This window comes from Camelus dromedarius, chromosome 15 (assembly GCF_036321535.1).
Source record: "Camelus dromedarius isolate mCamDro1 chromosome 15, mCamDro1.pat, whole genome shotgun sequence".
In the NCBI taxonomy this organism is placed as follows: Eukaryota; Metazoa; Chordata; class Mammalia; order Artiodactyla; family Camelidae; genus Camelus; species Camelus dromedarius.
Genome location: NC_087450.1, coordinates 18,925,100 through 18,952,909, shown reverse-complemented (window position 1 = coordinate 18,952,909; position 27,810 = coordinate 18,925,100). Strand labels below are relative to the sequence as shown.

The 27,810-nt window shown below is 44.8% G+C and overlaps 1 long non-coding RNA gene and 1 other non-coding gene across 2 annotated transcripts in view; both read left to right on the top strand.

The window, feature by feature from the left end:
* Positions 1 to 1,830: 1,830 nt before the first annotated feature.
* On the top strand, positions 1,831 to 1,903 carry TRNAA-UGC (transfer RNA alanine (anticodon UGC)). The gene has a single exon. It is a non-coding gene; the product is annotated as a tRNA-Ala (tRNA).
* A 13,152-nt stretch (positions 1,904 to 15,055) lies between these two features.
* Positions 15,056 to 27,810, top strand: part of LOC116157492 (uncharacterized) — a 29,029-nt gene continuing 16,274 nt past the window's right edge. Inside the window, exon 1 of the long non-coding RNA XR_010384169.1 lies at positions 15,056 to 15,628. This is a non-coding gene — a long non-coding RNA (uncharacterized LOC116157492). The remainder of the gene's footprint in view (positions 15,629 to 27,810) is intronic.

Here is a 27,810-nt window from a genome sequence, read left to right as displayed (position 1 = left end):
TGAGCCAAAGCCCAAATTAGGACCATCAGAAGAAAGAGCCTTGCCAGGCACAGAGACACACAAAAGCTGATCAGGAATCAAAGGGTAAGAGGTGATGAGGGAGCTGGAAATAATCCAAAGGTCAGAGTGAGAGATAAGGTGGTCTCCGCTGCCTTGTCAGAATGGAGTAACCTCTGAGACACTCAGCCTCTCTGAACAATTAGCACGTCTTAGATGTATCTATAAAGCAAAGAGGAGACGGACAAATCGCCACAGACCATTCTAGGACTTAGATTCAGAACATAGAGAACATAGGACTTGTAGTATTATTTTATTTCAATGAAATTGATTTCCTGTGTATTTTAACAAATAATTTTATCATCTTTCTGGTTTTAAAAAAGTGAGTACAGACATTTTCCAAGAAGTTTCCCCAGGCCACTGGCAGAGGCTGCCCTCATGTTTCTCTGTGCCCAGCGTTCACCGAAGGCCTGCCCCCCACCTCTATGACTGTGTTACTGTGACAACTTATCTAGTGATTCTGTCCCTTGGAGATACCGGCTGCACGTGATCCCCAACCCTTTGGCCCAGCCCAGTATGCAGTTCCTCTGGCCACACTCCTGGCCTGCGTTCAGGTTTAGATAACATTCCTAGGGCCTCAGGCCCCACAGGAAGCACTGGCCCCTGGCCAGGACCCCGTTCCCACTGCAGAATTCCCTGTCGCCACTCCCTGCTTGTCCCTGCGTCCAATGCAGCTGAGCTGGTGTCTCCTGCCAGGACACCTGTGACATTCTGTGGGCCAGAAAGATGGACTGTGAAAGCCAGCACCAACTCCCCAGAAGAAATGCTGAAAGCCCACAGCTTTTTTGTGTTGGGCTCAGCCCCACAAAACCTCAGCTGACTGTGTGCTGTATCCACAGAAACCTCCACTACCCCTACTCAAATACAGGAAGAGAAGTAATAAAAGATAAATTTCCTGTTGGGAGGGGGTGGGAAGGGGCAGACTGGGACTTCAAAATGTAGAATAGATAAACAAGATTATACTGTATAGCACAGGGAAATATATACAAGATCTTGTGGTAGCTCACAGCGGAAAAAAAATGTGACAATGAATATATGTATGCTCATGTATAACTGAAAAATTGTGCTCTACACTGGAATTTGACACAACATTGTAAAATGACTATTACTCAATAAAAAATGTTAAAAAAAAAAAAGAGATAAATTTCCTGTTGAACATTTGGTGACAACCAGATAGAAGAAGAGGAACAATAAAATATGAAAATGATGATGACTGTTAGGTGCCCAGATGCCCTTCCTGTTGAAAAAGCCCAGCTTGGAGGATTGAGTGGGGAACTCGGTCACACGGCTGTGCCCGCAGGACAGTGACACAGGCAGCTCTCTTGCTTGGGGGTCTGGAAGAACAGACCCAGCCTCTAGGTTGATTTCTGGGAACATTGGCTTCACTGATGTCATAATAAAGCAAATGTTGGAGTTACTCAAAAATTAGAAGGCAGCCCTGACTCATTTTGCTGCACTTATAGCCATATGACTTCTTTGGGGACTGGGTCTGACTGTGGAAAGTCCTTCATACATGTGGTGGCATTGGCTGTTGAGGAGTTTTCTGCTATGATGGCTGTGAAACGGGGCCCCCAGTTGGGAAAGGGCCTCCTAACAGCCCAGACACCTTGTATCGGCTGCCACAGTGCCCTCAGATTCCATCTTCTGCCTCCTGGATTCACTGCCTCCTAGGACCTGAAGTTGAGTCCCACTCCTACAAAGAAAGCTTTTGGGAAAATAATGTGAAACAATGATTTTATTGCTCTTGTTTAAAATAGCTTATGTTTGATACGAGGAGGGTATAGCTCAGTGGTGGAGTGTGTGCTTTGCATGCACAAGGTCCTGGGTTCAATCCCCAGTGCTTCCATTTAAAAAAATTAACAGACCAAATTACCCCCTCCAAAACCCAAACAAACAAAAATGTAATAAAGTAAAAAACAAACAAACAAACAAATATATATATATATATATATATATTATAAAACGTCAACAATATAGAAAAGTACAACATATTAAAAACTACTAAGAACCAAAAAACAAACAAACAAAAGTACAACAAAAAAAGAAGAGTTAAAAAACCAACTCACTATGAATCCTACTGCCCCAGACAATCATTCCCAACATTTATAAAACATCATTAGACACCCTGTAGGTATATGGATAAATAGAATGGCTTAAAGAATTTTATAAAACTAAGATTATACTCTGCACACCATTTTAAATGAAACAATTTTAATATTGTTTTACTTGATTTTAATGTTAGAAAAATTGAAGCAAAACTTAGAAATGATTAAATTGATTGTTTCTTCACCACAAGTTCTTAAAAGATACTTTTAGAATTAAAAATGAAAAACACTAAAAGACTGAATTTGCTATGCTTTAAAAATTTTTTTTTCAATTTTGACTAGTATCTATTGACTTTCTGCTATGAATGATGAGGAATTACCCACACTTATACTTTATCCCGTTGCCCAGTTCTGTCTTTTGATTTTTATTATATTCCATTGTTTACCTCATTTCATTTTGTTCACTAACCATACTTCTTGCTATTGTTTCATTTTTGTTCAGTGCTCACCCCTCCATGTCACCCCACTGTTATGGGTTCAACTGTAACCTCCCCAAAAAGGTATGCTGGAGTCCTAATTCCCAGTACCTTGGTATGTGACCTTATTTGAAAATAGAATGTTTGCAGAGTGATCAAGTTAAAATGAGGTCATTAGAGTGGGCCCTAATCCAGTATGGCTGGTGTCCTTGTAAAAGGGGAGACCTGGACACAGACGTGCACAGAGGGAAGACCGTATAAAGAGACGTAGGGAGAACACCATGGGAAGACGGGAGTTGTGCTTCCACAAACCAAAGAATGTCTGGGGCTAACGAGAAGCTGTAAGAAGCAAGGAGGAATCCTTCCTTGAATCCTGCAGAGGGAACATGGCCCTGCTGGCACCTTGATTTCAGAATTCTGGACTCCAGAACTGTGAGACAGTATTGGTCTAAGCCATCCAGTTTCTGGTACTTTGTTAAGGCAGCTCTGGGAAGTGAATGCACCTAGGTTTTCTACTGTAGAATTTGTTTTGTCTCTTTTCTTGGTTAGATAGATTACATTCAGAAGTTGTTTTCCAAGAAGGTTCCTGGCGCTTTATTCCCTAAGGTTTTGCATGCCTGAGAACACCTGTCTGTTGCTTTGATAAGATGGTGCGTACACATCCTTGAATCACATTTTCTTTCATTCAGACTTTTTTAGACCTTGGTCCTCTGTCTTTTGGCATTGTGAGGAAGCCTGAAGAAACCTGATTTTTCTCTCTCTTTGTTGCTTTTTTTTTTGTTTTTGTTTTGGGGGAGGTGATTAGGGAGAAGGATTAGGTTTATTTGCTTACTTATTTTAATAGAGTTACTGGGGATTCAACCCAGGACCTTATGCCTGCTAAGCACACACTCTACCACTGAGCTATACCCTCCCCCATAATTTTTCTCTCTTTATATGGTTTACTACCTGACCATCCATGAGAGCTTTTCTTTATTCTTGATGTTTTATAACTTCAGTAGGATATATCCTGATGTTGAAGAGTCTATATGTTTTTCTTGGAGTATATGTGCCCTCTTTAAAAAAAAAAATTAAGTATAGTTGATGTACAATATTATATAATTTATAGGTGTACAATACAGTGATTCATAATTTTTAAAGCTTTATACTCTATAGCTTTTATAAAACATTGGCTGTATTCTCTGTGTTGTACAATACATCCTCGTAGCTTATTATCTATGCCCTTTTGATTTGTGGTTTCAAGTCATCTTTATTTCAAGAAAGTTCTGTTTTATTTTTGAAAATAATTTACATTTCATTCCTTTTATTCTTCTTCAGAAATGTGTATTTTCCTTCCGAACTATCAAGGATCCCTATTGGTCTTCTGTAACAAAACCAAGTTTCTCTAGAATAATGAAGAAATCTTAGTTTTATTGTTGTTGTTCATTTCATATGATTTCCCAGAGTCTTTCCACTATGGTTCTAACCACAGTTATTTGTTTCCTGTTTTCTGCTGCATTTAGTGTAGATTCCATCTCCATCATGGTTTACTCTTCCATTTCTACCCTGAATCTTCTAACTTGCTTTTTATCATATTCTTTCATTTTTAAAATCACTTCTTTGAATTCTGATGTCTTTTCTCTGGGGCCTTTTTCTAGAAAGATAGTGTTGTCTGAAATTTCTTTGAGAATATAGAGTTTATCTGAACATCTTTTCTGTTTCCTTGGGTAATTTCTCTTGTGACGTTTATTTTTTAAGCAGCCTTTGTGTATATTCCATTTCTTTACAATTTCTATGTGTAAATCCCATTATGGTTTCTTTCTGATTATTACTTATCGTTGAATGAGGGCCACTACTGGCTGAATGACAGTATGACAAATAGGGAAGTTGGTGGGGGCATTGGCGGGCACCTAGGATCCTTTAACTTTAACAGGTTTTATTGTCTCAAACACTGTTTCAGTTTTATTTCCTTTTCCTTGGGGTCCCCATCTCCTCTCAGTTTTTGCTGTTCTGGAAATCTATGTGACTTAAGACTCAGGCTTCGTACAATCTGGTGGTCCCTGCCTCCACTTCCTCCGTCCCTTGCACCATCCCATGCATCACTCACTGCCATGTGTCTCCTTCTCTGGAGGCGAGGTCAGCAAGGTGGTTCCTGCAGCCCTACCTCTCCTGCCCTACTCTGCGGCCTGGATCCCACTCTCTATGGGACGTTCCTCGTCTCTGGGGCAGCCTGTGCCGCCACAGCACATAGATGGAATAAAGGTGTCATTAGCCAGCCTTCCACCACGGATCTTTGGAAAGATCTGTGTCCTACCATGGGTCCAGGGAGGTACCTGGCATCTCGCTTTCCTGTTCCCATTCTGATTCCCCAGTAGCCGGCAGGTTCACTCATGAGTTCTCCTTGAAAAGTTTGGTCCTTTCTTGTCTCATTGAAAACAGAGGACTCACTCCTTCTATTTTTAATTTCTTTTGCTATGTGCAATGGGTTTCATAAAAGGAGAGTGGAATAAATATTTTAACAGGGAAATTCCTTGTTTTGAGATGCTAATGGATATTATAATCTATTTATAGCTTGGGCAGGTTTATCTGTATTATATTTATATGTAAATATACTATAAATTATAAATAGGAACATGATCTATTTTTTCATTTGTTTATATTCTTCCTAGTTTTAAGTGTCCTTGCTTATGTCATGAATAGCACTCCTTAGATTCTGTTTGTTTCTTTTCAAAATGAAGATATCCTTATTACTCTTTATTCTAAAAATAGCACATGCTCATTGTAAAGCATTAAACAATACTAAAAAGAAAAATCACAGTGAAAATCACCCAAAATCCTACCATTGCTGCATAACTGTTATTAAGTTTGTGTGGTATCTATTGAGACATTTTCTAAGTAACTATATATCTATATATCTATATATATATATGTAATTTGACAAAATGAGGTCACATATGCTGTTTTGTAGAGTTTTAAAAATTATAAAAGTTCTGGGTTAATATATTATCATTGGAAGAAATTCTGAGGAAGCAGACAAGCCCCTCCTTACTCTCTCCACCCTCTTCTCTCTTAGGAAAAGCCCTTGTCTCAGACTTTCTGTTCGTTTACATTCATATAAACACATGAAACATACATGCTTTTTGAAAACTACATTAGATCATACTGAATATGACTGAAATTCTTATTCAGTATTTTCTTTTTTGTTACCAATGGGAATAGGATCTCATTTTTTTAATTAAAATTTCTAATCAGTTCAAAGGAATTATATTGTGTTTTGAATATATACTGTGTCTTATATTCAACCACTTTACTCAACTGTTTTATTAATTCATATGAAGCCTCTGCATGGCTACAGTGGCCACTGAATCATTTTAGGTGGCTGGGGTGAAGGTGGGACTCACAGAGCTTCCTGTTTTGTTCCTGTTTTTAATTAACAATGCTCTGCTTTGCATTAAAGATGGGGGAAGGGATAAATTAGGAGTTAGGGATTAGCAGATACACACTACTATATATAAAACAGGTAAATAACAAGGACCTACTGTATAGCACAGGGAACTACATTCAATATCTTATAATAACCTATAATGAAAAAGAACATATACATATGTATAACTGAATCAGTATGCTGTACACCGGAAACTAACAACACTGTAAATCAACTGTACTTCAAAAAAACCCAAAAAACCAAAAAATGACTCAGCTCTGTTTTAAATAGCTCTGTTTTATGCTATTGTAATATATTTCTATTCCACTTTTTCAAAATGAGGAGTATTGAATTTCATCTAATGCTACTTCAGCATCTGTTGAAACTGTCACATTTTCATTACTTAATCCAGTGATGTGGGTGGTACTTTACTGTTATTATTGATAATAGTTGCCTTTGTGTTAAAATTCTCAATCATTCTTGGGGTGAAGCCTCTGTAGCCATAAACATTCCTGAAATTTATGTGTATTTTATTTTATTTTTTAACATTTTTTATTGATTTATAATCATTTTACAATGTTGTGTCAAATTCCAGTGTTATGTGTATTTTAATGTGAGACTTGTGGGTGACTTTGATCTGCAAGTGAAGATTCCCTACATCAGTGCTTCTTAACCTTTTTCTCACCATTGTCCCCCTATTGAGAATTTTTACCAGTTTTTCTCCTTTTTTTTAAAGAGTTTATTTTTCCTTTTTCTTTTAGACAGTCTTTGGAGGGGTAATTAGGTTTGTTTATTTATTTTTTTAATGGAGATGAGACAGGAAGGGGGCAAGGCACAGCAATTCAAGGAATGCTACAGCAATTAACATCAAAATGGTGAAAGATTCAACCCCCAGTAGGCCCTGAGGCTCAGGATGATGAGAGATTTAACTTCTAGTAGATCTTGAGCTTCATTATATGCCCACTGTAATATATTAACATGGTGAATAACACGCCCACAGGCACCATGGCAGTCCCAAGGCTAGCCACTAAAGGTCGAAGAGTGGGAAATGGCCAACTTCCTGGGACTCCGAACCCCTTTCCCCTTAGGCTGGTCCTTCCACTTATTAGTATATGAAGCCACCAAGCCCATAAAAACCAGCAACACAGTGCCTCGCGTCTGCCCTTTGCGCTCTCTCTCCCACTCGGAGACGGCCCGCATTCTGTCTATGGAATGTGTACCTACTTTTAACCTGAGCACCCAACCCCCACACCTCATGGCCTTTCTCTTGCCTTGCAATGTATCTCTCTTTGACTAAATCTACCTTCATTCAACTGTGGCTCACACTTGAATTCTTTCCTTCGTGAAGCCAAGGACCCACGCTTGGTGGGGCACGTCCCAGGGGTTCAACCCAGACCTGGGACACAGCCCTCCTGGTGCCCTACATCTGTTTTCCTGCATCAGAGGTACTGGGGATTGAACCCAGGACCTCGTACATGCTAAGCATTCACTCTACCACTGAGCTATACCCTCCCCCTGGCATTTTTTTCCTTAATTGTCCTCCATGCAATTTTACTTCCACAGATACAGCACTATATATCTGTATATGTGCTGTTTGTATATCTGCACTTTCTACATAAAAAAGAGTAAGTTTTTTTAGCCCTCTCAAGAATCACATTTCTCCACTGGAATGCATGGAGCTCTATCCCCATTGTGATTACCTGGCCTATATAGTATAGTACTCTTTGTTTGTGCATTACTTTTATTAGATTTGGGGATCAAGCCATATGTATTTTTACATCTTGGAATGAACGATGCAATAGGCCACACTTTTCAAGGTTCTGAACCAAGGCATAGAATAGCAGAGACGCTTTATGTGAAGACCATGTCTATTTATCAGCTCCTCTGAGACCATCCTACAAAAGCAGACCAAGAAATTCATTTGACCTTTGTCATCACTAACAAAGTTAGCCCCAGAGCCTTCCAATTCCAGTTCAGTCCATCCTAAGAGAATCTTTGCTGAGCAAGACTTTGTAAATGTAGCCCACAGCTCCTTTCTTCAGCATCAATCACAAGGACTTCAGCATGTGGATCAGAATATTTGTAATGCCTAGTGGGTAAGGCAGGTTATAGGACAGGAGAGGAGACCAAGGAGGTGAGGGCCTAGCATGTCACTAGACCCCTAGGGCCGTATGCATTGCACATATGGCCTTAGCAGAACACGACAGCCATGGAGGACAAGACTGCACTGGGGTGCTGCTTATCAAGCCAAGAAGGTGAAGCTAACAACTGACAGTACAGGGGCTGGGTGTGAACCCAGGGAGAAGTGGAGGGCAGAGGTTGGAGTCACAAGCTGTACTATAGATTAGGATGTTGCAAGAGGTATTAAAGCACACAGGGTGAGGGCCCAAGGCTCTGTTCTCAAAGGCTTATTTTGCCTGTAGCACATACCTCTTTCAGAGCTTCAGTCCTGTCATGAAGGGTAGAATTCTTTGATTTCCATTTTTCAAGGTAGGTAATTCATCTTGGAAAGTTTGGGAGGATTTAGCATTCATCCACATTGTGATGGACACAGCCTAAGGTAACCTCCAGTGAGTAACACTCCTGTATAATTAATCCCCTCCCATTAAATGTAAGTGGAACCTATGACTTGCTTCTAATATACTGTGGCAGAGGTGATGGGATGTCACTCCTTCATTACATATGAGATACAAATATAGATACAGATGTAGAGATAGATAGATAGATAGATAGATAGATAGATAGATAGATAGATAGATAGATAGAAGAGATTCTCCTGTTGGCCTTGAGGAAGCAAACTGCCATGTTGTGAACTGCCTATGGAGAGAGTCACATGGCAAGGAGAGCCAACAGTTAGTAAGAAGCTGGGGCCTCAGGCATACAGCCACAAGGAAAGGAATTCTGCCAACAGTCAATGAGCTTGGAAACAGATTTTTCCCCAGTCAAGCCACCAGATGAGAACACTGTGCAGCCAACACCTCGATTGCCACCTGTGAAACTCTGAGCCAGGAACCCAGGTCCCTATACCTGGACTCCTGAACCAGGGAAAGTGTAAGATAATTAATATGTGTTATTTTAAGCCACTGGATTCATGCTAATTTGTTATTCAGCAATGGGAAACTAATTTTCTACACATTTCTAGTTGAGTAACTTTCTAAATTTCTTTCCCCTTCCCAAGTTATTAGTTTAATATTTATTAGGTTAAATTTGGACTTCCAATTATTAAAAAAAATTGTTCTTTTCACTCATATGTTCAAATCTTATTAGCAAATGCTTTGTGTTCTTATTTTAAAATTTTTATATACTGGTTGGTGTTTCCTTTCTCAACTCAAATTTTATTGAAATGGCTTTACTTTTCAAATATTTAGCTTTTGGTTTTATTTCTTGAGACTGATTGAAATAATTTTTCACTTTCAAAATTATTTCCTTCTGCTAGTCTGGTCATATTTTCTTCTTCCTCCTTTGTCTGGCTTGGCTTCTCATTCCTTTTCTCAGATCGTCAGTTGAATTCTTTCTAAAATGTTCCCTTTTTATCAACCACCAAAAAAGAGAAAATTTTAAATCATAAAATTTCCTAAAAGTACTGCTTTGACTCCATGCCACAGAGATTACTGTGGCAGATTTGAACCATCATTGTTTTCTGAATAAACTTTTTTGTTCCTAATTTCCTTTCCAATTCAACTGTGGACTCAGTAAGAATTTTTAAATTTCCACGTAGTTGGTTTATTTTTATTTGTTTTGGTTGTTACTTTATGTCTCATTCTATTTTGGCTAGAGGACATAGCACGTATCATTTCTGTTCTTTTGAACTAGCTAAGATTACGTTTGTGGTCTAGCATGTGATGTTTGAGACTATATTGGCAGTTGCCATGGACAGTTGAAAATTATACTTAGTACAAGATATCCGTTAATTCTCAGGGGCTGGAACAGGCTGGGGGGCTAAAGTAAGAGTTGAGGAATATCCCAGAGGCGGGGGGCACCCTGGTTCCAGGCTGAGGTGGGAAGGGCACCACTCCAACAGCCCAGGAGTATGTTGCTGAAATCGGGGGGGGGGGGGGAGTCAAGAGAAGAGCTAGTGTGACAGACCGTAGCCATAGAGATGGAGAAATGTGTGTCACCTGCATGGTGAGGCAGGTCCAACAGTAAACCAGCAGAGAAGCCAAAGAGGGGGTAAAGAGAGAGGGGTGAATCTCCCTGGCATATTTGGGGGTGTCATATTCTGCCACCCTTCAAGGTCAAGAACAGCACACTGTAGCAGAACCTGAAGTTAGGAGGAGCCTGGACACTTGATAGCTTCCACCACCTCTGCACTGGCTCTGGAGGCCTGCCAGACCTCTCCTTACTTAGGAAAAATACTCCATTTGATAAGCTGCCATGTTTGCATTTGTTACTATGCAACTGAATTCAAGCCTAACTGAGGATAAGACAGTAAAATCTCTTACTATAACTGTTTTTCTAAAATGAAATTTTCTTGTATTTATGCCCATTTTTGCTTTATGTATTTTGTAACTATATATTAGGGTCATATATAATCAGTGTTCTTAACATTTTATTATTAAACATGTCTTTCCCATTATATGATAATCTTTTTCACTCTTTTGAGTACTTTTTGCTTTTATTTGGTAGGCAGTGAAAAGCAAAAAAAATTTTTTTTCTCATAGAAGAGTGTTAAAAGTTCTGATTGTTGTCAGGACCAAATGTAGAAAAGAAAATGTTTATTGTTTTAAGTTAATTGCCCATGACTGCTAAAAAAAAAAAAATGACTTACCACACATGCTTTAACTTACAAGATATAATAAGCAAAAGACATAATGGAAAAAAGAGAAGGAAATATAAAAATTAAAATAAAATATGAACCCAGGAAATGACTCAACATGAGAGTAAATGAATACAGTCAAAATTCTTCTACTAAAAACAAAGACCTCAGTTTAGATTGAAAAACAAAATCCATTAGTAAATTACAAGGTACACTCAAATGTTTTTTAAAAAGACAAAACCCTGAAAGTTAGATGGATATTTCTATCACACAGAAAGAAGGGAAAGAGGATTTCTAGAATCATGAGTGGCCTCTGAGGGACCCCTCATCTTCTCAATCCAGTTCTCCCATAGGGAGGGGAGCCGCTGCCCCCAAATGTCTCGGCTCCGAGGCATGCTGTCAGGGGTCCCCGAGGCTCTTGTTGTAGTGGGTAAAACCTCAGTCCACAAACACAAGTGAGGAAGAAACATAAGCTCTTCTGTTTTCCTTATTGTACCTGAACTTCTGGGTCAGTCTCCCATGCCATCAAGGTCTCCTGATTTCCATCCCAACCACATGGGGTCCGCCCCTTTCCTCCCGGTCTCTAGTGCTGGAGGACTTCCCATGGCAGAAGGATGATGCAGGGCAGGTGCTCCTTGGTTGCTGTGGAGGAAGGCGCCATCTGGGGAACCACAGACCCCACCTCTCCCTGGTCTCTGCAAAGCCCACCTCCCATGCCCATGCTCCTGCTTCAGCCCTCTGCGTGTGATCTGCCATCCCCGGGAGCTGTCCTTTCCTTCCTTCTGACACCCTCCTTCACCACCCAGCCACTGTGCTTCAAGCCGGGGGGGCCAAAGTGGGTGCCTGGCCTTCCCTTCCTTTTCATGGCACTTTCCTCCCATATCTTTTTTCTGTGCTCTGAAACCTTTTTGGTCCCCCAAGAGCCTGGGATTTTGAACCTCACAAGCCATAAGGGAATTCTCCTTCTTCCACCCCTTCCCATGCTTCAGTCATCACATCCCTTCCCTGGGGGAATGAGAAAGAACAACCCGGGGCTTGGGAAGGGGAAGCGGCAAACTGGGATGGGAAGGGGAAATTGGGTTGAGGAGGAGAGATGGGTCTCAACACAGATCAGATGGGAAAACAGTAAAAAGCTGGATGATATTAAGTGCAGCCGAAGGTGAGGGAGAGCAGAAAGTCTTGTGGGAACCTCCCTGGGGAACAGATTGAAAATGGTAATGGAGTGTGGACCAATCCTACCACCCAGCACTCCAGGATGCCAGGCCCCCAAAGAAGCATGTGTGACGATGTCCCTGGAGAATTGTTTGTTATGGCGAAGTCTTGGAAACACCTAGAAGTTTATCAATAGGAAAGTAGATACATAAAATCTTACATGCAAATGATGAGTAGCATTTAGCAGATAAAAGGAATGCTCTGGTCCATATGTACTTATATTAATTTGGAGCCATCGCAAAATCTCATAATCTTGACTGGGAAAAAGTGAGAGAAGAATGATATGTTTACCAAAAGACCACTTAAGCATATTAAAAAAAAAAAGGCATAAAATCATACCAATATTGGGCCTAGAGCCAAAAAGAAATACTAGATTGACAGGACACACAGAATCACAGGGATGATAAGGAGAAAAATGAGACTGGGGATAGGATGAGGGAGTCCAAAACTTAAAATAAAAGTGAGCCCTGCACATGCTAATCGAGATGGAGCGCCTGGACCAAGGAGGATGGCTAATTCATTCTGAGCACGTGAGGTCTCAGCAAACAGAAAACTAAACCAAAACAAAACATAGTTAATGTTTAAAGTATTAACCTGATGCATGCGGAGACAGAACTCGAGTGAGTGGCTGAGAATAACCAGAGGTCTCACGTGTGCCCAGAGAGGGCAGAGCAGTCCTTCTGCCCCGCATGATTCTCTCCAACTGATCTCATGCTGGGGTCACCCCATATCTTGGCCTTGAGTTGCTTTAATACAGACATTCAGCCTCCTCCCGGCACTGCTGACTGCTCTCAGGAAACCTACAGGATCACCAGGCTCTTTCCCACAGAGATTGTCACCATGTGTTTTCAACCTGTCATTAGCCTCAAGCTCCTCCAGCAAAGTCAGGATATCCTGGGAGCAGGTGCTCCTCTAGCCCCCGATCCTCATTTTTTTCACCTTCAATACCAAAAGCTTTTCTCAAAGTGAGTGTTATATGATTGAGACTTGAACTGTCCAGCTTGTTTTTCTGGGGTTGTGGAGGGCAGCGGAGGGTGGTTCTGGCCAACATCTCTGACTCTGCTTGAAGCCCTGCTCTTGAACAATGAAGGGGACAGAGAGGAATGAGTTACTTGCTGTCTCCTGAATCCTTCCTTCTTCTGCTCCCTCCTTTCTTCACAAACATATTCAGTGCTGAGTGTGCACAAGGCACTGTGCCAGATCCCATGTGAATGTGACATTGTCGCCTGCCCTCCAGGAGATTCAAGTCTGGTGGGGAGCGCACAGTGAGTGTAGTAGAACATGGCAGGGATGGCGAGGGTGCTTCGGGACCACAGCGGCAGGTAGCTGGATCAGACAGGAGGCATCAGGGATGGCTTCTTGGTGACAGACTCCTCCTTGAGTTGAGTCTGAGAGAATAGAGGTAATGAGAAGGGGAGTCATGGGGGGAAGGTGTTTCTGCTGGCAGGAGAAAGGGCAGTGGCTGGGAGGCATGAAACAGCAGGACACACAGGGGAGCTGTTGGCAGTTCATCGTATCTGGACTGGGGGCTCAGGAAGAGCTTTGGGTGCCATGTCCTGTCTCCTGCCGGAAGCCTGGGGAAGTGCCGCAGCCCCGTCATCTGTCCCTCCTCTGATATCTTGGACCAACCCTTCAGAATTGCCTGTTTCCCTACTGTTATGTTTTTGTTGCTGTTGTTGTTTCTGTTTTTATTTAGTTTTGTTGGTGTGAAGGCTTTATTTCAGTCTCACCTTGTGGAGGGGCCCACAAGCCCAGTTTTCTCCCACCCAGTGCCTTGGGTCTAGCCTTCACTCCAGCCTGGGGGTGACTCACCCACTTCCCAGTGGATATTCTGTTCAGCAAGGAGGCAGACCAAGGCAGTAGCCAGCAGCACCAAATCCCACCCTGTGCCCTGGGTTTTCAGGGTGAGTGGCTTTTGCGAGGATGGGACTGAGTCCGGCGGACATCTGGGCCACGGGCCAGGGCCCAGGTGAATGTTCTTTTGGGAAGGAGACCTGAAAGACTGGTAGCTGGCCTCTAAAGTGGTACCCAGTGAGCCCCACCTCCTGGTTTTCATGGCTTGTGTAGTCTCCTCCTGAGGTGGGAAGCCCCATAAAAAGACTAGCAGGACCCCCAGGCAGGGCCACTACTCTCTTGCCAGCACCGTCTGGTTCCCTGGCCCAGTGGCTTTATCTCACTTTTTGCCTCTAAACCAGCTGACTTCTAGGAAAGTGGAGCTCACTCCTGATTGGTCCATTTCCCTCACTCCTGAGTGGTTATTTCTCTCCCCCCTGATTGGTCCATTTCTACAAAGCCTGTTCCTAATTAGTCAACTTTTGTTATACCTTATTTGCATATGATGTTACAAAGTGTAAACTGGCAGCCAAAAAAGCCTGTGTAAACCTACAGATGGGGTCCAGAGCTTGGAGTGTTAGCTCCTCTGGGCCCGCTGGCATAATAAACCTGAGTTCTCCAACTCTCTGAGTGCTGCTTGGTCTCTCGCCCGGATCCAGGTTGCTGTCACAACTGAGCTGTAACACGTTTTTCTGCAACACTCCCATGTTGCATCAGGATTGAGCTGTACAACCAACAGAATACAGCAGAAGTGACGCACATGCCTTTTGAGGCTGGCTCAGGAAAAGGCATTCAGACTTCCGCGTTAGTTTCTGTCTTGGGCTGCTCACTCGGGAAGGAGCCAGAAGCCATGTTGTCAGGACACACAAGCGACCCTATCAGAGGTCTGTGTGGTGAGGAACTGAGGCCTCCAGCCAACAGCTGTGAGATGAGTCATCTTGGATGTGGGTCCCCAAACCCAGTTAAGCCTTCAGATGACAGCAGCCCCATTCAACATGTTGAGAACCACTCAGCTAAGCTTTTTCCAAGCTCCTGACTCTTAGATACCATCAGAGACAATAAATGTTTGTTGTTTAAGCCAAGAAGTTTTGGATCGTTTGTTACATAGCAATAAATAACTAACACAAAGCACTTGGCAACTCTGAGCGGCTTTTCCTGCTGTGTGTTTAGGGGGCTTTCTGGCTGGGGTTTTGCCTCCTCTGACAGGCAAAAATGTTAGGGCCCTGGAGGTCACAGCCACTCACCCCATCCCTTCCCTTCACAGGTTCTTGTCTTACAGGGAACAACAGCCCTTCAACAGAGCAGAAGTACTCGCCCCTGAACTTTTCTCATCTGCCCAGCACAGAGCATTGAGAATCAGCTGCCATCACCTCACCTCCACCCTCCCCTTGGTCTCCATTCAGGAAGGCACTGACCTTGGGCACCAGGACAGACATTCCCAAAGAAATTGTGTAAACAAGCCTCCTCAGAACCTTCTATCCTTTGAAGTTCTCACTCCCCATCCCCTACCACAGCCCGTGCCATTGTTAAGTTGATGCATGAACCTTTACCTCTGGTTACTCAGTGGGTTACTCATTACACAGTGCTCCTGCACTCAGTGTGTGCACAAACTTTGTCTTTTCTCCTGCTAATCTGGCCCCTACCCCCACCCCTGGAACCTAAGTGGGTAGAGGAGAAATTTTTCCTCCCAACACTCTTACATCAAAGAAATCCCCAGGGGCTGTCAGCGGGAAGTTCTGAGCCCTGCGCACTGAGTTTGCTCTCTGGTCAAAGGAACTTTCCCTGAGAACAACCACCTCAGCAGGGGAGCTGCCCCAGGGAGTCACAGCCCCAGCCCTGGGTACAGGTGAGTAGGGACCCCCAGAAATACAACTGCTGGGCCTGTGGTCAGAGCAGGGACAAACTGACTTACAGAGGGCTGTATCTTCTGGTCGGTAACACATTCCTTTCAGATTTTAGTTTATTTAACAAGCACTTAGAGCTTGCTGTATGCTAGGCTCTGTTCTAAGTACTTTACAAACATTAAGTCATTGAGTCCTCCTAACAACCCTATGAGGTAAATGCTATTGTTTTTCTTTTATAGATAAGGCTCCTAAGGCACAGAGAGATTAAGCAATTTACCCAAGGTCACACAGTGAGTGATAGAGATTCACACCTAGGCGGTATGCTCTGCCCTGAGGTAAGACCTGACCCAGTGTCCTGTCAGTGAGCACTCTGTATCACTGGGGCACAGTTTCTTGGCCGGGGCTTCTGGGCTTGGACAGGGTTATATATCTGAGCTCTGGCTACCGGGAATCCAGAGGTCCACACCTAAGCAGGCATGCCTCCTGAGGCAGCCAGGCCACATCCTTACTAGGAAAAAACATGGGTGTTTCTCTTCTGAGGCCATCCTCTATCCTCAGTCCTGAGGATCTGCCTGAGCCCTGCCCTGGGCAGGGTGGTCTCCGCTCTGATCATGCTCATTCCTGCCTCCTCACCTCAGCTCAGCCAGTGCCTGTGGAGACGCTTCCACCCTTCTCCATCTGCCTAGACCAGCAGTTCTCAATCAGGAGCAATTTTGCCCCTCAAAGGACAAGTGGCAGTGTCTAGAGACATTTTTGGTTGTGATAACTAGAAGGCTGCTAGTGGCACCTAGTGAGGAGAGGCCAGAGATGCTGCTAAACGCTCCGAAATGCACAGAATGAGGCCTCACAACAACTGCATTACCTAGTCCTGAAGGTCAACAGTGCCGGAGGCTGGGAAACCGACCTGGGCCCATCTCACAGCCTCCTGAAGGCTGACCCCCACCTCCCCAACACGTGTGATCTGATTTTTATTACAGTGGTGGCCCAGGCACCCGCCCCCCCATCCTCACTTCAGCATCTCTTAGAGGCCACATCAGAACATGAAAGACTTAGTTTGCATTCCAGCTATGAGTTCTTGGAAATAAAATTAGGACCTTGAGGTACTGACAAATGTAGCTGATGTTATTTTGTATCAGGCTCTGTACTAAGTAAGCATTTTACATATTTTATCTTAGGTAATTTTCATAAGCCAGTTTTTTGGGGGGGGGTAATTAGGTTTATTTGTTTGTTTTTTAATGGAAGTACTAGGGAATGAACCCAGGACCTCGTGCATGCTGAGCACACACTCTACCACTGAGCTATCCAGCCCCCTTCATAAGTCACTTTAAGATTCTATTATTATCCTTATTTCACATATCTGGAAACTGAGGCTTAAAAAGGTTAACTCACTCAAGGTCACACAGCTAATAAGTAAGTGACAGGGACAGGTTTCCCCCCAACCCTGGCTGACCGACTCTGGCACTGATGTACATATGGAGGCAAAATAAAGATAGCAGATTCCCAGGGAGAGCCTGCCTACTGCCCACCCTGGGTCTGCCAGGGGTCGGGGCTTAGTGTCCTCACCTGGGAAGGAGGGATTGGCACCACTCGCTCCGTAGCTGCAGCCAAGACTCTCTAGCTGGGCAGAGAGCTGCTTGACCTGCCATGCTTCTTAAAGAGGGGAGGGTAGAGATCAGAGAGAAGAGGGTTGGTTTTGAACAAGGACGGTAAAGACCAAGGACTCCCTGAGAAGAGATGGGTGAAGGTGTTAGCGGATGGAGGGGCCCTTACATTAGGAGGCCCACCAGAGTGTGGGTGCTTGCTGCCGGCTGTGAAAGAAGTCACATGGCAGAGGCAGAGGGACGACACGAATAGCCGGTTTATTGCTCAGAAGGGGAAATGAAAAGTGCACAAGCAGGAAAGAAGTGCTAAGTGGGGAGCAATCAGCCAAAATGGGCGGCAGGGTCCTGGCCTGGGTCAGACCTCGTGGACTTTTATGGGAGGCTTCCACCATCATGTCCTCCTTCCGGGTGTGATGGAGCCAATCAGTCCTCGCTAGAGTTTTTCAGTCCTTGCGTGGGCTTTTCTGGTTGTTGTCATGGGAATTGCCAAATGTCATGGCGCTGGTGGTGTGTCACTTAGCATGCTAATACACTGAGTGTATAATGAGGCTCAAGGTCCACTGGAAATCAAATCCTCCACCATCTTGGACTGAGTTCTAACCAGTTCTTGTTTCTTCTCTGCAGCTGCCTCCTGAGACTTAGATAAGAGTAACTGGTTTCTATTTGAGGGAGGGGCAAGGGTATGATCCTGAGGGCAACAGCCTTGGTAACTAAAAGGAAAATTGCTTTTATTCAGAATGCCTGCAATCTAGAGGACCCAGCTTCCCCTCACCCCCAACCATCTCCAAAGATTCTTTCAGCCATGAACATTTTATAGGGAAATGAAGGAATAATCTCAGTTAATCATTGCGATAGGTGGTCAGCGTCCTTGCCATCCCCCAGTGCCTGCAGGCTGGTCCTAATCAACTTGCTCTTCTATGACTCAGGGAGGCCTGGGAGACTTCAGCTTTTCTATAAACAAGAGGCAGCAGTTGAGGGGGGGCCCACAGGGTCCTGCTCCCTTTCAGTGGAGGCTTGGGAGCTCTTTATTATTTATTATAGCAGGGAAAAGAATGGGAGGTTTGTTTCTAAGCCACAAATACCCTCCTTTGATCCCTGTGTGTATCAGAGATAAATGAGTCACTTAGGCCTCAGAAATTAATGATTGTTCTAATAATTACCTTAAGTGACCTTCCGGCATTAGTGATTCTCACCACTCCCTGCGAAGTAGCTGTGTTAGGGTTTGACCAGGGTTGGGGAAGAGGCCGGACTAAAGTGGGGTGAGCTCCCTTGGGGACCTGGTTCAGTTTGAAAAGATGAAATCGGCTTCGGTTCTTGAGGCCAGAGAACAGTTAGACCCAGACTCCAACCCCTGGGCTCTGCCCTCCCTGCCCCTGCCTTCAGGGCCCAGTTGAATCCTGACCCCACTGAGCCTGGACGGTCCAGTTTGCAGAGCTGCAGGGCCATCTAAAAGCAAGAGGGCTTTCGGTGCAGTTAACGAGACCTTCCGCTGGCCCCTTCCCATTCAGATTCTCGGAAGAGCTTTGAAGTTCCCTTTGTGTGCGTGTTTTCATAGCCCTGATCCTGCTGTACTGGAATTAGCCTGCAGCCCTGCCCGTCCCTGGAGATTTATTCCCCAACTACAAAAATCTTAGAAAAATGTGCAAGCTCCACCCACCATCCCCAGGCCACTGCCAGCTTTTTCCTCAGTCGAAAATATCCCCACCAGGAGACATTCTCTGTGTGTTTATAGTTCCTCTAGAGACATTCCGATGACCCCTTAGAACTGGATCCCAGGGCAGGGGCTTCCAACATGTGCATGTTGGGAGGTGGGGTGAGGATTCTTGGGGAAGGGTGAGAGAACAGATTGTCCCTCAGGCCTTCAAGCTGCGGCAGGGCCCAGAGAGAAGAAAAATCAGGTGGACTCAGCCTTTCCAGTCACATCCAGTGAGCTAACCACTAATTTTTTTGTGTGGACAAGTCTGTCTCAGGGATCTTTGTTGTTCTGAGCCTCACAGAAGGACCTCTGTTATCACATTGCCTAAGGCCACCAGAAAGTCAGTAAGTCAGTACTGAAGTAGAAGGGCAGGTAAGAAGAAAGATTGAAGACAGACTGAGGGACCGAGAGGGAGGGAGGGAGGGGAGCTGGGAATCCCAAACCAGCCTTAGAAGATTTTACCTGCCTGAATTGCTTTTCAGAGTATACTGAGCAATGGTGCCATCTTGTGGCTATAAGGAGAAATTAATTACAACCAGTCTCCTCCCTCTCCCTCTCCTCTTTCTCTCTCCCACTCCCTCCCTCCCTCTCTCTCTCTTTCTCTCTCTCACTCTCTCTCTCTCCCCCTCCCTCCCCCTCTCTCCTCCCCATATTCCAAAGATTTCTATACAAGTTTCTGGAATGGCACATCTGAAACCAGTAGCCACTAGCCACACAACAATTTATACTTAAATGTTAATTAATTACATGAAATACAATTTAACGTTCACTGCCTCAGTCAAACTAGCCTCATTTCAAGTACTTATTAGCCCCATGTGACTAGTGGTTACTGTATCGAACAGCACAGGTGGAGAATATTTCCATTGTTGCAGAAAATTCTATTGAATAATGTTGTAGAAAGTTCAGAGTTGTTATTCTATAGAGCATGATAACTATTCAGTAGAATGCAGTTTAGAGCCTGCCTTCTATCTTCAGAGTGGCCACTGGTTGAAGATTTACAGAGCAATTTCCCCACACTCTTTTTTCCCCCCGCTGTTAGAGCAGGCGGCAGCAATTGCTGGAGGCAGGGTTGTATTTTGGTGAAAAGAGTAGATTGGGCATCAGATAGACCTGGGTTTGAACCCAAGCTCTACCACTTAAGCCTCTCTGGGTTTCAGTTTCTTCATTGGTTCCTCTAGACTTTTCCAGTTCGACCAGGCTGTAATCAGCCAGGGTTTGATGAGAGCTGATGTCAAACCAGGAAGGAGGCACCCGCAGTGTCTGCAACTGCAGGGCCTCAAATCAGGGTCTTGGCAGTCCCTCCCCTGCCACCGCCAAATATCCCCAAAGCCACTCCCTACTCTGCCCCTCCTCCCCCTACCTCTCGGGTGAGTCCATAGTTGCTTGGTGATACACCTCCTGTTTGGTGTTTGACTCCGTCCTCACTTTAAGATCCATTCACTCATTCAACACACATTTATGGGCTCTTATGATGTGCCAGGCACTGTCCCAAGACCTGGGGACCTGGCCGTAAATAAAAACGCCTCCGTTTACACACCTTTCATTTTAACTGGGGCACATGAATATATCACATAATGCAAAGTAGTAATACGTGTAAGGAAGAGAAATCGAGCGGGGGGAATTGTAGGGCTAGTTCAGATAGTAATTGATCAGGCACAAGTTTCATAAGCAGCCGACATCTGTTCAGAGGCCTGACTGTGGCAAGGGAGGGGGCCGAGTGCATATCCGAGGGAAGAGGGACCACCCGTACGAAGGGTGCAAAGGCCCGAGGCCAGTGTGTGGGTCTTCTCAGAGCTGTGGCTCCAGTAGAAGTAGCTGCAGGAGATGAACACGAGGTAACCTAGGGGTCTGGGGTCTAAGGATGGATATGACACGTATCCCTTCTCTGCCCAGCCCGGTCTTTAGCATCCAAAGATATCTTTACAGAAATCCACCTGCCCAGGGCCCGCAGAGCATGTAGGGAGTCCCTGCTCGAGGTCCAGATTCAGGACCTTTTCGGGCTCCCTTCTTTCTGAATCCAGAAGCTTTTTTATCCTAGATGGAGAAGCTTAATTAACACACAATAAGAAAAATCAGAGTTTCTAGAGTCTCAAAGAAAAGGTGCCCCTAAAACTCCATGACTCCATTTCTTAGGGCTTCAGTTCTGCTTTTTTTTTAAAGCAGCATTTAATTTTTTAAAACAAAGTAATATATACACATAGTTTGTATTTCAATGTTCACAATTTTTAAAAATCATCCTTTCTAATTCATAGTCCCTTTCTCTGGAGGCAAGTACCTGGAGTGCTTTTGGCTGTGTCTTCCCCTATTTGAGAAGCTGATTTTCTTTCTTTCTTTCTTTCTTTCTTTCTTTCTTTCTTTCTTTCTTTCTTTCTTTCTTTCTTTCTTTCTTTCTTTCTTTCTTTCTTTCTTTCTTTCTTCTTTCTTTCTTTCTTTCTTTCTTTCTTTCTTTCTTTCTTTCTTCTTTCTTTCTTTTTCTTTCTTTCTTTCTTTCTTTCTTCCCTTCTTCCTTCCTTCCTTCCTTCCTTCCTTCCTTCCTTCCTTTTTCTTTCCTTCCTTCCTTCCTTTTTTCCTTCCTTCTTTCTTTCTTTCTTTCTTTCTTTCTTTCTTTCTTCCTTTCTTTCTTCCTTTCTTCCTTTCTTCCTTTCTTCCTTCTTTCTTCCTTTCTTTCTTTTTTTAAGGGAGGTTAATTTAGGTTTGTTAATTTATTTATTTTAACAGAGGTACTGGTGTTTGACCCAGGAACTCATTCCTGCTAAGCACATACTCTACCACTGAGCTATACCCTCCCCTTGAGAAGCTGACTTTTGATGTGAGAAATCCATCACATTTCACTCTCTGGGCCTGTGTTTTCTTTCGCCAAATTGTTGAGATCCCTTCTGTGGTGATCCCACAACTTTGCCTTTGTTTATATCAAAACAGTCCAGATCTCCAGCCGAACATCTCCACTAACTCAAAGTTGACATAAAACAAGAGCAGTTCTTTCAGAGAGAGGACGCCCTGGCGTTCCGGACCTGCTTGTAAGGCAGTTCCTGTCTTGTGCTCACCTGCTCGGCCCCTTTGCTCATTTCACAAACAGCATGGTGTCCAGGTGTGTTTTGCTCCATTTCCAGGTTACCAAACAGAGCGCCGTTTGCAGAAGTGCTTACAAAATATCACCAGGAACAATATTTGAGGGCAGAGGGTGGGGGTACTAAGCTTTTGTCTTTATTTCTGAAGGTTTACATTCTCTGTCGGCAGGGAGCCAGCTGCTTACAAGCAAAACTACTCCAACCTAGATTGTTATCAGGGCCCATTTGGGTTTGCCTTTCCAGCGTGTGAGTCAACAAGAATGAGTCAGATGTTCCCTGAGTGGCCTCTGGGTGGACGAGGTGACTGGTTTCAGCAGGTTACTTGACTCAGAAGGTCAGAAATGCCTGGGACAAGAAACCTAAGGACCTGATACCTTCTTTTCAGTGTTTGCAATCACCTTCCTTAGTGCAAGGGCCCTGGTCTTTTCCCACAGAACATTCTGCATCCTGGATGGCCAGTCAAATGACTGCCACCAAAATAAAAAACAAATACACAAAAAAGAAAAAACCCATTGGAAGGCTACCAAACCTCTTCACAGTGAATTTAGCCTTTCCATTTTTTGTGGTTTCAGCAACTGTTTTATTTGGGTAGGTTCTTGCCAATTGATGTTTCAGAGGGTTCTACCCAAGAGGAAGTCCTCTGACAAGAATGTAAAATGTTCCTTATAAAATTCCTTGTGTGAGGAAACTTGGGCTGACTGCAGCTCCCAGCTCCTGCCCTGGGCTCTGCCGGGTCAGTCTCTTGCTCAGGTAAGTTTGTCAGGTCAGTTTGCTCAGGTGATACTGTCTTGTTACAGGGCTCCCCAGGGCACACCTGCCTGGGTCTGGGAAGGCCCTGTGAGAGGCTTCCTCTTTGGGGGAGCTTGTACCTGGGCCCGTGTGAAGGGAGGGTGGTTTGGTCACTGCTGCCTTGATACTAATCCGGTCTTACCTGGATCAGAAGCTATAACAGACTCACCTGAAGTAAAATCACTGGCTACCCCGGCAGAGGAGGACTCAGCCGTCTTCTCCCAGCCACGGGGGACAGGCCTGTCCCTGCCACCTCTGCAGGGAGAGCAAGAAGGACGTTTGCATCTGTGTGGTCTTCCGTGTTAGGAAGATGGAGACTGGGAGTTGGGGGCACAGGGAGGCCTGGCAATTCTGACAAGGGCTTAGAGCAGGACTCTTGGGCATTGCCCCGGGGAGTATAAACCATGGCAATATTTCATGAGGCCGGTTTGGCAAGATGTATCATACCCAGGTCCATCCTGGGTTATTGTTAGTTATTAGTTACTGTTAATTTTTAAGACTATCCTTTTTCATTCTTAAAGATGTCCTGCTTTGAATGATAAATGATGTGGTCACCCAATATTTGGGGTATCTTTAGGGAACGTACCCTAAGAATATGAACAAAGATGTAGCTTCAGGAATGTTTATCACAGGGCTACTAGGCGTAAAGAAAAGTTAGAGATAAATCGTATGTTCTACGACAGAGGATTAACTAAATTAGTTAAATAAATTATAGTACATCTACATGTGGAATACTAGATAGCCATCAAAAATGAAATATAGGAAAATACATGATATTATTAAGGAAAATTACTAAACAATATATATATATATATAGCATTATTCAAACCTAGTTTACATAGGAAAAAACATGCATTGGACAAAGGACTGGATGAACATGCACTAAATTATTGGTTATTATCTCTGGGAAATGCCATTGGAAGTGGCTTATATATTCTCCTGTATGCTTTTTCTATATTTCTATTTTTTTTACATTGAACATATGTGTTGTAGCAGAATAATGACCTTCCAAAGGTATCCACATCCTACTTCTCAGAGTCTGAATATGTTAGGTTACATAGCAAAAGGGAATTAAATTTGCAGATGGAATTGACACTGCTCATCAGTTGACCTGGAGAAGGGGACCAACCTGGATAATCCCAATGTCATCACAGGTATCTTTCAGTGTGGAAGAAACAGAAGGGTGATGCCCTGTGGGAAAGGCTCCACCAGCCAGTAAAGATGGAAGGGAGCCAGGAGCCCAGAAATGCCAGCAACCCCCACAGGCTGGTAAAGGCAAGAGAACAGGAGAGCCTCCAGGAAAGGAACTCGGCCCTGCTGACACCTTGATTTTAGCCCAGTGGAACTGATTTTGGACTTCTGACTTCTAAAACTATAAGATGATAAGCTTGTGTTCTTTTAATCACTAAATTGTTGGTAGTTGGTTAGAGCAGCAGTTGGAAACTAACACAATGAATTTCCTTTTCAGTCTGAAAAAGAGATGATGATAATCAAAGTCATTTTAAAAGAAAGGATTAGAAATCGCTCCTTGTAATTTAACCCAACAGCCATCCAAGGAGGAGGTGGCCTGGCACAGTCCTCTTCCTACAAAAAATCTGCAGGAGGAGCCCAGGGGAACAGCTGGCTGTGTTTTGTTATTCATAGAAAGCAATAATGCAAGGGATAACTAAATAACCTGAAGGGCTAGCAGCCTGAGAACTGTCCCACTGCAGAGCACATGAAATTGCACAAAATAGGGCAAGAGCAGTGAGTACTATGGGTCCAGGAGAGGGAGAATCAGGGAGCTGCTGCTTTTGAGAATTCCGGGACTAGGAAAGGAAACCCTTTTCAAGTGAGTGGAAACTGCCAGGTCGTTCTGCTGGTTTGAGCCGGGACATCCCATCCTAGCACCAGCGAACAGAAGAGGCGTGATGGGCTTGGCCAGGGGGAAGTTTCCAACCCCGCCCAGTGGCAGGGCGCTGAGCATGTTAGCAGTCTTGCCCATTCTGGACTGTTCATTGCAGCAACATGGTCCTGTTGGAGAGTTGCAGGGGAGTCTCTCTGAAATTAAGTCCTCCTGTTTGCTTTGAAGGAACTTTTAAGGAAACGCCAGACCCTTAGCAAAGGCTGCAGTGAATAAGGCATCTGTAAATGGAAACAGCACTTTGTTTTTCTTCGTTGGTGGGTCCCAAACCACCTCTCCTTCTGGAGCAGATAGGGCTCTCCAGAAGTGGGTGCTGAGCTGAACCCACAACTCCACTGGACCCTGCAGCCCCGGACGGGAGACAGGGCACTTCCTCTCCCAGGCAGGTCCCGAGGCCTCCCCCAGCCCATTCCCGTCCTGGAGGCATGGAGAGTCAGTACAAGTGCTGAACATTCATGATCCACTCGGTCAGTGGGGACTTCACTTTATTTGCTCAAGCCACACCTGCCACAAATTCCAGAAGGTGACACCTTTTCTGATATTCTGTTATTTCAGAATCTGATGAAACAAGTGGTTTATTTTATTCATGCTGTTCACTATTTCATATATATGCTTCAAAACCTTAATATATCATACATGCAAAGTGATATGTATTACATATACATATAACCATGCTTGAGTATGGCCACCTCTTAGGAAACTTACCAGTACCTTTGAAGTCCCCTGTGGTCCCCTCTCTCCCAGAGGTCGCCCGGGGGATCACCGTCTTGAATTTCAGCGCATCATTCTTCTATTCTCCTCTGCAATGTTACCACTTTTGTATGCATCCCTAAACAATACGCTGTTTGCTTTTGCTAGATTTTTAAAATTCATAAAAATGGACTCTACTCTTTTTCCGTGATGCTTTCTTTTCACTCAGGATTGTTTTTGATTCCCAGCCCTGCTGTGGCGTGTGATCTTACATCTCAGTCAGGCCCCTCCTCAGCGGTCATCTTTCCCGTGACCGCACGGGCTGGGGGGCAGGGGCTTTCCGTTGGTCTTTGTCCAGCAGTCCTGCTGGAGACCCCCTTTCTTTCTCGTCACCCTCCTCTTGCCTACTCCTTTCGATCTTCCTCTCTTGCCTGCTTCAAGTGCAAAGTCTACCCCTCACCACCCCCAACCACACACCCTGCATGTGCACCCAGGCAAACACACAACCATGACACTCACCTGGAGGGGTTTAATGATTGTGACTCTTTTACTTTGCTGAAATCGGGACCCTGGGGCAGAAATGAGTTTTTCCTTCCTGCTCTAGGACAGAGAAGCATGTTGACTTTATTGCTCTTGGACCAGGAGGGCAATGCCTTGCAAACTTTAGTGAGCACAAGAATTACCTTGGGGTGGGGATGTTGTTCATGAGGAATGTCTCTGGACCCCATTCCCCAGAGGTTCAGAACCAGACTATCTGGGGTGGGGCCGGGAACCTGCATGTTAGCAAATGTGCCTCTCTCTGCCCTGCAATTCTGATGCAGACTACCTTGTTTTTCTTTTTTAATGGAGGTATTCGGGATTGAACCCAGGACCGTGTTCATGCTAAGTATGCGCTCTACCACTGAGCTATTCCTACCCTCCCGATGCAGACTACCTTTGGCCACTCTTTGGGCAAACATCAGCCACTGTCCCAGCCAAAATCAGGGGCACTTGACCAGAAATACTGTCAGCCTCCAAGGATTTCTCTTAGCTGGGTGTTAAATGAAGGCCTGTCCCCTGAGCCTTCAACACTGGGCCTGAGTAGAAACAGACCTTCCCTGAGGCTTAAAGTTCTGGCGAGGACTGTTCCCTCGGAGACAAGGGTTAGGCAGGCTTTAGCACTGGTGCTCTGAAACTGCCCTCTCTGTCCCACGCTGGGTTTAATGGAGAGGCTGCTGCATCTCCACACAGAAAACTGAAGGATATGGTTGATACTTGCTGCATCACACATGGCTCAGCCACTAGCCTGACGCCAGCCGTCCACAGGGCAGGGTCACAATGAGGGCAGGGTCACGACGAGGGCAGGGTCACGACAGGGAGAACTGTAGCAGCAGCAGCAGCAGCGGCGACAACTACGGGAAGGGTCTGGCCCCCCGGCCACCTCGGAGACATGCGTGCCGTCGTCCAGCCACTTACCCGGGCCCTGCGTGCTCTCCACTCCACCGGGCTGGCGAGAGATAATTTGTGCTGGACATCTTGCAGGATCTGTTGATCATGGTCACCCATCTGCACTTCCCCAGTGGGACAAAGAGCTTGGCCAGTGGCCACATTCAGGTCACCAGTCACACTTGTTGGGGAAGAAACCGCCTTGGCCCCTGGGGCTTGTGGCAGGTATCCTGCAAAGCAGCTAAACTGCTCTTTTCCCACTCAATAAAATGAAAAACAAGGGCTTTGAGCCCAGGGTGGTAGTGAGGTCCTGGATGGTACAGGGGAGCCCAGGGCATGCTTGTCTTTGACTGATGGGGCTTAGGAAGGGACGCTGCACGCTGGCTCTGCACGCTGCTGAGGCCTTGGAGATGAACAAAGACCTAGAGCCCCTGGCCTCACGGAGCTCTGTCTAAGTAAGAAAGTGACTGCAGGTGTGTGCAGACTGAAGGATTGGCTAGGTCAGTGGGGAATGCCAAGCGAGGGCGTGTGGAATGAACCCGGCTTTGTAGTCGTGGGACACTTCAGAGGAGGACACACTTAGACTGGATCTTAAAGGATGAGTGGGAATCTGAAAGTCAGGAGAGAGCATTGCAGGCAAAGGAAACGTCCAGTGCCAAGGCTGGAGATGGTTCAGCAGGCTTCAGATAATCCCTCTGCATGAGGCACCTGGAGTCCTCAAACTCAGACAGGAAGCTGAAGGGTGATTGCTAGGGGCTGAGGGAGGAGGGAATGGGGAGTTAGTGTTTAATGGGCACAGAGTTTCAGTTTTGCAAGAAGAACAGAGTCCTGTGGTTGGATGGTGGTGACGGCTGCACAACATTATGAATGTACTTAATGCCACAGAATGAACAACATTCTGCTTAAAAATAGCTAAGATGGAACACACACACGCACACCACACACACCCCGCCTAGCACGGAAGGTGCTTGGCCCAGGGTGTGGCACTGAGCAGGCCCCTTTGGAGAGCTGT